The sequence below is a fragment of the Euprymna scolopes genome, chromosome 2 (genome assembly GCF_053919585.1).
Source record: "Euprymna scolopes isolate OS-2025 chromosome 2, ASM5391958v1, whole genome shotgun sequence".
NCBI classification, from domain to species: Eukaryota; Metazoa; Mollusca; class Cephalopoda; order Sepiida; family Sepiolidae; genus Euprymna; species Euprymna scolopes.
The window spans coordinates 50,964,884-50,976,631 of NC_136483.1; positions in this window are offsets into that span (position 1 = coordinate 50,964,884).

An 11,748-nucleotide genomic window follows, 5' to 3' on the forward strand; every position below is an offset into this window, starting at 1 on the left:
ATACAAAACGATGGTTGGTATGTTTTGATTGGGATATGAGGTTACACAACTCTTTATTCAATTGTCATCTCAAACATGAATTTGTCAATAGAACGAATAGTGTGGCGAACGCAATGAAAAACGTGACTTATACAAACTCCGGCGCCTCCTTCTATACTATCGAGTAATAGAATCAAGAAAGGAAAGAGAAAAGAAACACTTTCGTCTATAGACGACTTATTAATATACATATGGCCTTAATTTGCATATGTGGACAATGACTGCTGTGAAATGGACAAATGGGTGGATTTATTTGCTTCGCCACTGAGCAAATTAGGCACAAGGCCGATTTTTAATGTTGAGAGAGAAGGGGAGGGGGAAGGGAAAAGGGGACCAGCTCCCGAGAAGTGGGAAATGGGAGCTGGATAGTAACTGTTGGTATGAAGGGTTGCCCCTACATTGACCAAGGTCAGATATGTGGGGTTACTCCCACATATGGTCCTTGCTAGTCTTAGCTTGCAGCATCTGTTGGAACAGATACTACACTTTGAGGTATTTATTTGCTCCCCCATTGAGCAAATTAGGCACAAGGCCGATTTTTAAAGTGAGGAATGAAGGGGAAATGGGGACCAACTCCCCAGGGAGTAGGGGAGCTGGATAGTGACAATTGGTATGAAGGGTTTCCCCTACATTGACCAAGGTCTTATATGTGGGGTTTCCCCCACATATGGTCTTTGCTTGCAGTATCTGCTGGAACAGATACTACACTTTGATCTTGTCCCCCGTGCCGTCGAAGCGGGGGGGTGTATTTATTTGCTTCCCTACTGAGCAAATTAGGCACAAGGCCGTTTTTTAATGCGGAGAGAGAAGGGGAGAGGGAAGGGAAAAGGGGACCAGTTCCCGAGAGGTGGGAAATGGGAGCTGGATAGTGATTTGCCAGCTGGCCCAACTAGGGTTGCCCCTACATGGACCAGAAGATTGGCACAAGGGCAATGGTCTTTGCTTGGCCCGAAGGCTACAAAGGTGCCCCCGCGAGGGGGAGGGGCCTTTTGGCCTGTGAAATGGACAAATGGGAAAGCACGGAGGAGTCTTTTGTTTTTGGACAGTTGAGAGATATAAACAAAGAACCGACGGCGAAGATTACAGTGAAAGTTAGGAGTTGGCAAGAAGAATTTCGGACGAATATTTATTATCATTTTTTAATATTATTTTCAAACATTAGAACGAATAGTAGAAACTAAAACCACGTATAAAAAAAATTCTAATTATAAAAACCAGTTTGATTTTTTTACATGTTAATAATTTTAAAATAGTAATTGAGAACAAATTATTAATCATCCCCACAAAATTACCTAATATATAATGATGAACTGTTTTGGATGAATACCACTTGTCAGTTTCTGATTCCAAAACCGAAAGCTATTACCAAGTAAACTCTTTCTATGTTACAAAAGATTAAACAGTTAACCTACTAAGGTATAGCCGGTTTTAATGTAGATGTGATACGATAACATGTAAGCTATGACGGAAAAGTATAGTCGCTATCTTTATAAACAAATCAATAAAGAGTCTAACTACAGAAAACGGTAACTTAATTTCGTATTTCGTAATTAAAAGAAAGGAGGTTTTGAACTTCAGAAATATTATTCCATAACATTTTGTCTGTTGGTTTATAAAGATGGAGACTATATTTTCCGATTTAGTTTTAGACATTTAACGTTTACAATATAACTTGTTATAATTCTAAAGGTAGTGGTTTTAATTGAACACGGTTTTAAATTTACAAAAAAAAAATGGTTTCTGAATAATGCTGACATTTTAAAGAATTCAGGTGACTAAAATAGAAATTAATCAGTTTTCTGCATATTCTTTGAAATAAGTGACAATATGACACTACTCTAAATGGGGGAAGCTCTTACGTGTTATAATTTTACTAAGGTTGGGGAGGGGAGGACAGATAGTGCAATTAAAACATTTCAGAAAAACTATAGAAGTTTTATCCCGTACGCTTTGTAGTGTGCTTCATTATTAAGGTCTAGGTTGAGATAAAAAAAAAAAGCAGTTTGGTTCAAATTCCGTAAAAGTACCCAAAATATTTTCAAATTCAAAAAGCAAGCATTCTAATTATAAAAACCAGTTTGAGTTTTGTATGCCTTAATAAGTAAGAACATGTTGAAATCAATTTATTAATTACACGCCTTAACAAAAAATCTCCTACCTAAGATATAATAACAGGAAGCGTGATCACATAGCAAATATATATAGAAGATGTGTTTATAGTCCTATAGTGACTGAATTTAAAAGAGAAAATCGACTTAATTTTATTAATATAGTAGATAACAGAATAAACACCCTGTTTTTAGTTGTAAATATTTCTACCGATTCTAAAACAGTTATTTCAACCGTATTTAAATCATACAGTTTCTCGTTTAGCACAAAATAAAGATATCTTTAAATCCGTCTCATCAGTAAAGGTTGATACATTTGGAAACTGCAATTAATGTTTCAAAAAAATATATGCAAAGATATAATTCCTTAAAAAAGGTTGATTACGAAATCAACCGAATAATTTAACGTTTATCCCCCCCACACCGCAAAGCGAACTGTTATTATAACATTGGATTCCATAAAAAAATCCAAGCAAAAAACTGTTATTTACTTAGCAAGAAGAAAAACATACATCACTGTATTCATTAGCCATCAGTGTTTTATCCTTTTTCTTTATAAACAAAGAGAGATATAGAAACAGTGGAGGGGGTGGGGACAGACAATGCATTTGGACACTTGCAAAATGTCCATTTAATATGTTTCCAATAATTATTTAGGGGAATGATATTAGATTAGCTACGAGATAAGTTAGCTTATCCTAAGTCATTCTTTACCCAATAAAATATTACTACTTCCACTAATTATGTTTATTTCTGGCTTCCATAGTTCTGGCTTCGTTTAGATGTTTTCTTCAAACGTATCCAATTTCTTAATTGCACACCTGAGAAGTGACGTCGTCGAGAATAGATACTCTCAAACCTTCATCTTTTCCTTTTCTTGTTTCTTTTATTCGTCTGCATACTGATAAAAATGTATATTATCATTAGATCGACATTAATCTGTCTGCGATCAAATATTGCTATGTTATTTATATTATTCATTTTATTTATCACACAACTGTTGTTTTTATCATAATATTTAGGTCGGCAATGTTTCGGCCATGTTTGTTTCTACCTTATGAGATGTGCTCTTCTTGATATTTGTATTAGCTTACATGATCTCGGCTATTGTCTCATATTTCTTGTTGCTACGGGGACCTTTCAGCCAATCTATTCTCTGGCTTTTTACGATGATCATTATTATGTACATTACTTATCTGTTTTTAACTGCTATCCTCATCTTGATCGTTTTATAACATTTTGGCTCCTGTACTCTCTAACCTTCTGAGATAAGGTATTTTTGTCATTTCTATGATTTATTGATTTATACGTTCCAAACAATTGTCTTCATCTTTGTTTTTACACGCGCAACATTTCGACCATTGAAATGTTGAATGCTTAAAATAAGTTATTTTTACTATTTAAATTAGTTATGTGCTTCATATTGTTTCGCTGAACTGGGTTATTGGTTTTTGAAAAAGTTTTAATCAACAGTTCTGTTGAAAAAATGAGTCAACGGCCAAAATAAAGAAAGCCATGTTGAGTTTGTCTTTCCAGGACGTGTGAATTATCTAAGATGACACTGCGATCAAATGTTAAATGCTATATTCCTCCTCTATGTGCATTTTGTAACAGAACTGTCGTAAGTTTCAGCACACGGAAAAGGGATATTCAGGATTGAAGCCTGTGAAGCAATTGATAATGCTTTTATTTCCATGAATGACCTTGCTCACGCACAATTTGAAAGCTAATTTATATATTGAATTGCATGTTAGCATATATAAATATGTAATATATAATATTTCGTGTATCCACATAAAATGTTATAAGGAGATATAATATTCTACGTATTGATTTTCCGTATTTACTTCAACGGCGCTAAATATGTGAGTAAAGCTACATAGTCAGTTATGAAAATTTATGCCATATATATTTCAATATATATAAAAAATTAATAATATATATTATTATTTTTTATCCATGGAATATTTGAATGTTTTTTATTCAAAATAAATATTTTTACGTGCATAAAGGTTATCCATGGACATGCATGTTTCTAAGTAACACTTGTCTTCAGCATGGATAAACTTTTTGATAAAGATCGAACTCGTTACCACTCGATAAATAGACTGGTGTTGCACTACCAAACCATGGGACCTTATCAATTTTTATGCATGATTTTTATCGCTTTTTTTAAAATGCCTGGTTTTTGATTTATTTATTTTTTAATTAACAATTCTGTGGTATTTTCTTTCCCCTCCCAAAGCGCTTTTTAGAGAAGTTACCTGCTCTTTGTTTACATTTTAGTCGCCCCCATTTGGAACATAATATTTGCAATTATTAATTTTTTATTTATTAAATATTTGAATGATTTTATTCAAATATCTATCAAATATTTTTACGTGCATAAAAGTTAAAAGTTAGCCATGGATATATATATATATATATATATATATATATATATATATATATATATATATATATATATATATATATATATAGGATTGATATGTAGTTTGCTTGAAGCATTGTGTGGGATAGATGTGTAAAAGAGATTTAGAAGGCTGTCACAATGCGAGGAATGAATTATAGTCGCTGTGGCGATTTACAAATCAATAAGTACATACATATATATATATTTTATATATATATATATATATATTTATTCAGTTGTATGGTAAAATGTCTTACTTGTAAGTCTATGCGACGTATTCCATTATTAATTTCGGAAAAATTTTCCCTTTTCAAATGGTGTGCGTAACAGGTCGATTCAAAGCATGCTGGATGAAGGGCCGGAAGTTGCGTATGTACTTATTGATTTGTAAATCGCCACTTGTTCTCGTCTCCTCTTACCAACAGCGACTATAATTCATTCCTCGCATTGTGACAGCCTTCTAAATCTCTTTTACATATATATATATATATATATATATATATATATACTAGCAAGGAGGCTCGAGGTTATGGAATGCGGATCAACAAATGTTCCAATCTCCCATACTTTCATTGTTATCGAAATCAGTGATAAAATCGATTGATTGCCTGCTCTAGTCAGGGACTGTTCATTGCAGTGTACCGGGAGGAAGCTTCACATGTATCCCTGCAGTGATTTAATCCGCAATATATTTTAGTCTACATTGCACTGGAAAGATTCTAGTGTTGCTTTTATAAAATTATCTGTAAACAATGGTTTTATTGAAAGTTTAAAATGCAAATGTCAAGTATCATGGTTCACTTGTGCTCTAAACAAAAGCATTCATTTCGAATGCGCCGCTATCTTATCAAAGAACTAACTGTTGATTCCATGAAATTATTTTTACATAATTACTTGAATTAAGTTAAACTTGCAATAGTCAAGATCCTGGTTCAATTTTTTCTAAAAAGAAACATTGATTTCCAACGCGTCTCTATCTCATAAAAGAATAAAGTTGATTTCATAGGCTAGGCCCTTCTGCTTGTACGGTTATAAAACTTCTCAAATGCACTTGTGGTGTTGTGTTGCATAAAAGTGATCGACATCGAACTGCTCCTTCTTTAATGGGATTTTTCCTATTATCGAGTTTTTATACTTATCAGATGCATTCTCATACAAAATCTACAGAACATTCCAAAACACATCAAGTACCTTCTTGAGAGATTTTATGAAAATATGTGCAGCTGTTTCTGAGTCTATAAGGAATGAACTCACACACATATACACACACAGACATATATCTATTAGGCATTATTAATATATTACAATGCCAAGCTCAAATTTGTATAGATTATACACAACAAGCACCATCGACAGAAACAGACTCCACTGATAACAGTACAGAAGCATTCTCCTTTGCCATATAACTAGTAACAGCGATACTATCTTTATGCTAATATATGACATCAAAGAGTTTCAATCCTTAGGATAATAACTAAATCCATATACTGTAGACTTTGAAGTTTTACAAGTTCCTATTTCTTGAGTAAATCATTGTTGGTCGTCCCTTGTAAATTCACCCTTGTCCGTTCGTCTGTGCGCATTTTCTCAATAAATTGGAATTTTTTGAAATTTTGCACAAACATTAAACATGATATGAGTAAAAAAGTAACTGAACGGATTTTCCGGAAAACCTCTGGTTGCCCCAGTAGAGGTGCCTTTCGGGTTAAAATGGCTAAAATTGACACTTTTGTGCTTATTAAAAAGATTGATGCCTTGGATTTTTATAAAACTTTCTGAAAAGTTGTAACTAACTGATTTTTATATGACTTTGTTTGTATATACTTCGCTATTACTCTTTGGTGTTTCCCAGGGGCTCTTTTAGGGCTAATGAAAACACTGCATTTTTGGGACTATTTTACTATATTTGTCCAAAATTTTCTGTGTATGTCTATTTAGCAGTTTTGCATGGTGCTGAACTCAAATTAAAATATGTTAAAGTCTTGAGGACTTTGGGGGCTAAATGGGGGGGGGGGCAAATGATGGACTAAGTCATTTCTTTTTTTGCATGATGTGGAACTCAAATTTACATATTTAAGGCCTAAAACTGTGCCGTTTGTTTATTTTCTCCAGGATTTGACATCCCCCTAGAGGCTAAATGGAGGGGGGGGGCAAATGCTTACTTTAGTCATTTTTTTTTTGCTTCCTTCATTGTGCATCCACGGGGGACCATGTATGCTTCACTTGTTGTTAAATGATATCGCTTTCTTCTTACTTAGCACAATGAAAAGCTCATTGTAAATAAACAAATGAAGCACTTTAAAAGTGACAGTCAATATTTATATAACGTTATTGTTTTGTACTCAAAACAAATTATATAGTTAGATCCATGTCCAAGTAACCTATATCTATAATTTCACGTGTTTAGACCCAAAATTGGTGGAGGAGTTTGGTAGAGTTCTCAAATGTTAAATCGTTGAACTCTGACGACCTAACAGCCAGATTTCTGTCCAAAAACCGATTAAAAAGATTCTCCCAAATCTTAAAACCCCTTATGTCAAATCTCGAGTCTGTAGACCGAAAATTGACAGAGTTATTTGGTAGGGAAGTGTACAGAGACAGACAAACAGACAGACAGACACACACGCAGACATTTTCACTTTTATAGACATATAAATAGATAGATGAGATCAAGATAATATAGGAGTAAAGAGACGTTATTTCCAGTTATGCAAAGGGAATGTCTTAATAGATGTTTCAGAGTTTATGAAGTATCAAATAATAGCAATGGACAAACAGATCACAGATAGTCGAATATGTATATCTATATATCTATAAAAGTGAAAATGTGTGTGTGTGTGTGTCTGTCTGTGTGTCTGTGTGTGTGTCTGTCTGTCGGTCTGTGAACATTTCCCTACCAAATAACTCTGTCAAGTTTCAGCCTACAGACTCGAGATTTGACATAAGGAGAATTGAATGTTGGGAAAATTTTGGTGTCAAGGGATTAAAGTTCAACGATTTGAACTTTGAAAACTCTACCACACTTCCCCGTCAATTTTGGATCTAAAGACTTGAAATTTTAAATGTAGGTTACTTGGACATGGATCAAACTTTATAATTTGATTTGATCCCTCCAAAATAAATTCTATAGGAATGAAATTGGGGTCAAAGTAAAAAAAAAATATTGATCTCTGCGGTCTCTACCAAATTAATCAGCCAATTTCTGGTCTAAACATTTTAAATTTTACATAAATGGTATTCAGAGATAGGGCAAGCTTTTTAACTGGTTTTGGTAAAAAAATTTGAGCTGCCAAGGGATCAAAGTTCAAAAGATTTGACCTTTGCTGTGTCTAGCAAACTATTCAGCCAATTTTGAATCTAAACATTTGAAATTTATACATAACGGGTATTCAGATATGCGGTAAACTATTAATCAGTTTTAGGGGCAAAAATTATGCTGCCAAAGGTCAAAGTTAAAAGAGTTGACCTTTGCAGATTCTACCAAATTCCTCCGCCAATTTTGAGTCTAAAGACTTGAAATTTTAGATGTAGGTAACTTGGACATAGTAAAAACATTTTATTTTGATTTGAGACCTAAATAATAAATGTTAAGGGGTCAAAATTGGGGTCCAAGTTAAAAATACATTGACCTCTGCGGTCTCTACGAAATTACTTAAACAAATTTTGGTCTAAAGATTTGAAATGTTACATAAAGTGTATTCACACGTAGGGCAAGTTACGAAGAGTACGAGGGGTGTGCAATAAGTAATGCCCCTGACCCACTTGCCATAGTAGTATAGGAACGAAACTTGGCACAGTTATTAGTCTTTCTCCACATAGGAACCACCCAGAGTTATGCATTTCTCCCATCGTTTCATGCAGCTCTGGAGATCGTTTTTGTAGAACACCCCAGGTTGGTTCTCCAACCACGACATGACTTCAGAAATCAAGGCTGCATCATCTGGGAAACGCTTTCCTTTCAAAAACAACTTCATCGCTGGGAAGAAGTGAAAGTAAGAGGGTGCAAGGTCAGGAGAGTAAGGAGGATGGGGAAGGATTTTATAACCACACGCCCGTGCTTCTGATCTGGCGACATGCGAGTTGTGGACCGGAGCGTTATCCTGCAGGAGGAGGCTACCTGTGCTGATCTTGCCCCAGCTCTCGATTTTGATAGCTTCCCGTAATTTCCTAAAAAGTGAAGAATAATAGGCTACTGTAATTGTGGTACACTTTGCCAGGAAATCTGTCATCACTACTCCGTCCTGATCCCAGAAGACTGTGAGCATGACCTTGCCAGTGGAGGGCTGCACCCTTGCCTTCTTTGGAGGTGGTGAGTCCAAGTGCTTCCACGGCATTGACTGGGCTTTGGTCTCTGGATCATAGTAATGGACCCAGGTTTCAACCTGTGTAATCAGTCTTTTGAAAAACTTTGACTCATCTTCTTGGCACATCTCCAAACTTATCCTCGAGCACTAACCGCGTTCTTGCTTCTGGAATTTTGTGAGCAACCTGGGAATCCATCTGGCAGATACCTTATGCATATGCAAATGGTCATGAATGATAGTTTCCATAGACGCTGCACTAATCTTGACATCTTGGGATATTTGGCGAATAGTAATGCGCTGATCTTCCAAAATGGCAGCCTCAATTTGACGGGCATATGCCTCATCAATGGGCAGAAGGGGGGCGGCCAAGTCTGAGAGCTGTTTCTACAGACTTCTGGCCATGTTTGAATTCACGATGCCAGCGTTTTACAAGGTCATATAATGGGGGATTATCACCATAAGTTTCTTTCATTTCATCCAAAGTCTCCTGTGGTGTGTGTCCTTTCAAATACAAAAACCGGATCACTGCTTGACATTCAACAGGCTCCATTTCCCACCTGACTCAGTTCAAACACCTGTAAAACAGAAACCACAATGAGTTCAGAGCTGTAATTTGCAGGATAACCTGTAGAGATATAAATCATTGCACATGCACAATATCAGTTAGATCAGACAACTGGAAGATGGTCAGGGGCATTACTCGTACATAGGGGCCGTAAGTAAGTGCCTGCTAATTGGCTGATTAGGAAGGGTGCGGTGGATACTAGAAAGCTGATTGGCTTACTAAAAACTCAATAGAAGGTGCGTATATAAAAACGCAAGACAACCACAAAATTCTCGCATAAGCCTGATGAATCCTAGCGTGGATGAAACGCGGAATATTCTGGGTAGCTTAATCGCTGTATATATTTTATAACTTACTACCTAGCTCTACCTACGTATTCATCACTGTCAAATAAGTACTTAAAATTTACGCATAAATTTATACTTTCGTATATACATTTATGTGATTAAGTGAAGTAGTTATATATATTTATATATATACATATATATATGATATAAAGCTGGATGTCTGTGTGTGGATGTGTGTGTGTGTGTGTCTGGTCACGAATAGGCTCCTATATGGTTGACTATTTAAAAAAAAATGATTACATATAAAGATGTATCGAGACACAGGAATGGGTATATTTGATCTGGCATAACGGTGGTTCATTAAAATTGTGGGGTCTGCGTTCGCGCCTCGTCCACAAAGTATGGAAATAAAAAATTTAAAAATTAAAAAAAAACGTTTACAAGTTTTTTTGATATAGATGTACGTAATAATACTTTGATAAGTATGTTTTAACTTAAATAGGGATGATATAATAAAATTGTGGGGTCTGCGTTCGCGCCTGGGCTCCATAGAATGGAAATAGGCACAAACTTTAATAAAGACATTTCATATTTATCTGCGAAAGTATACTTTGATAATTATGTTTCAGCTTGAAGAAATATGGTATAATAAAATTATGGGGTGTTCGTTCGTGCCTGACCTCCATAGAATTGAAATATGTCACAAAGTTCAACAAGGTTTTTTAATATAGATCCACAGAATATTATGATAAGTGTTTCAGTGTGAACAGGTATGGTATAATAAATTATGGGGTTTATCTATTTTATTTTTACTTTCATCATATTTTGCTTTGGTTTTGATTCGTCTAAATTCGAAGCTATCTCTTTACAACCCTTACTTTTCATAACCTATCATACTTTCATAAATCAGAGTCCATTTTCTGTAGGTTGTTTTTGAACCCAGTCAACGACGGGTACTTTTGCTAGTATATATATATATATATATATATACACACACGTGTAGACGGTTTGTACATATTCATTCATTCATTATGGCAAAACAAATTAAGTATATCTCCATAACAGAATAGAAAGAAAAGAAAATCCTCCCAATGTAGTGAATGAAGCTTTTTCCATAAATCATATTTCGTTTCTGATCAGATTAAGAATTAATTCGACATGACCTCATCGACTGTTTCCTAATTTACCTTCAGGAAAACTTCCGGTTCAGCCGATTAAATAGGATTTTCTTTCGCTTCTGCACACATTCGACTTCTATTTTTATCCTGAGAGTTTATTATTTATCCTTTGCAAAAAATAAGACACTTTCCTTGATTAGAGTAGTCCATAACAAGCTATTATCGTCTGCGTTTCTTCATATTTACTGAATCCAACCTATTGGCCTCATCAGATACTAGCATATTTATTCACACAATTTAACTAATTTATAGCAGCTATATTCATACACAAACGATGATATATATATATATATATATATATATATATATATATATATATATATATATATATATATATATATATATATAAACTACATCAACTATAAAGAAACAAAATTCTTCAAAATCACCGATATATCTGTAATATTCAAAATGCATGACATGTTTAATATTCAAAATGCTCGACATGTTTAATTTCTTGGGGAAATCATCGTCATGTCGGACGATCAAAGCATATAATATTAAGAACTCACGATTTAACATGTATAAATATACTAATCATTGTTAAAAAAAGAAAAAAAATTGTGATATATAATGAAATAAAATATAAAATAAATCCGGAATGTAACACATACTTTTCCTGTATGGAAGGCTACATTATTTGGGGGAGTGGGGCACCAAGGATGCCCTCATAAAAAAATTAAAAGCCTTATACATTGTGAACATAACAGATACCTTGGTGGTAAGATCGAAACAATTATATGCTGCAAATAAAAGAAAATGAGTTTTTGATGAGTTTGCAAGAATTTGTTTCTTTACATTTGATGTCTGTCAGGTAATATTAAATTATTTCTAGTACAGCTCTAGTCTTACAC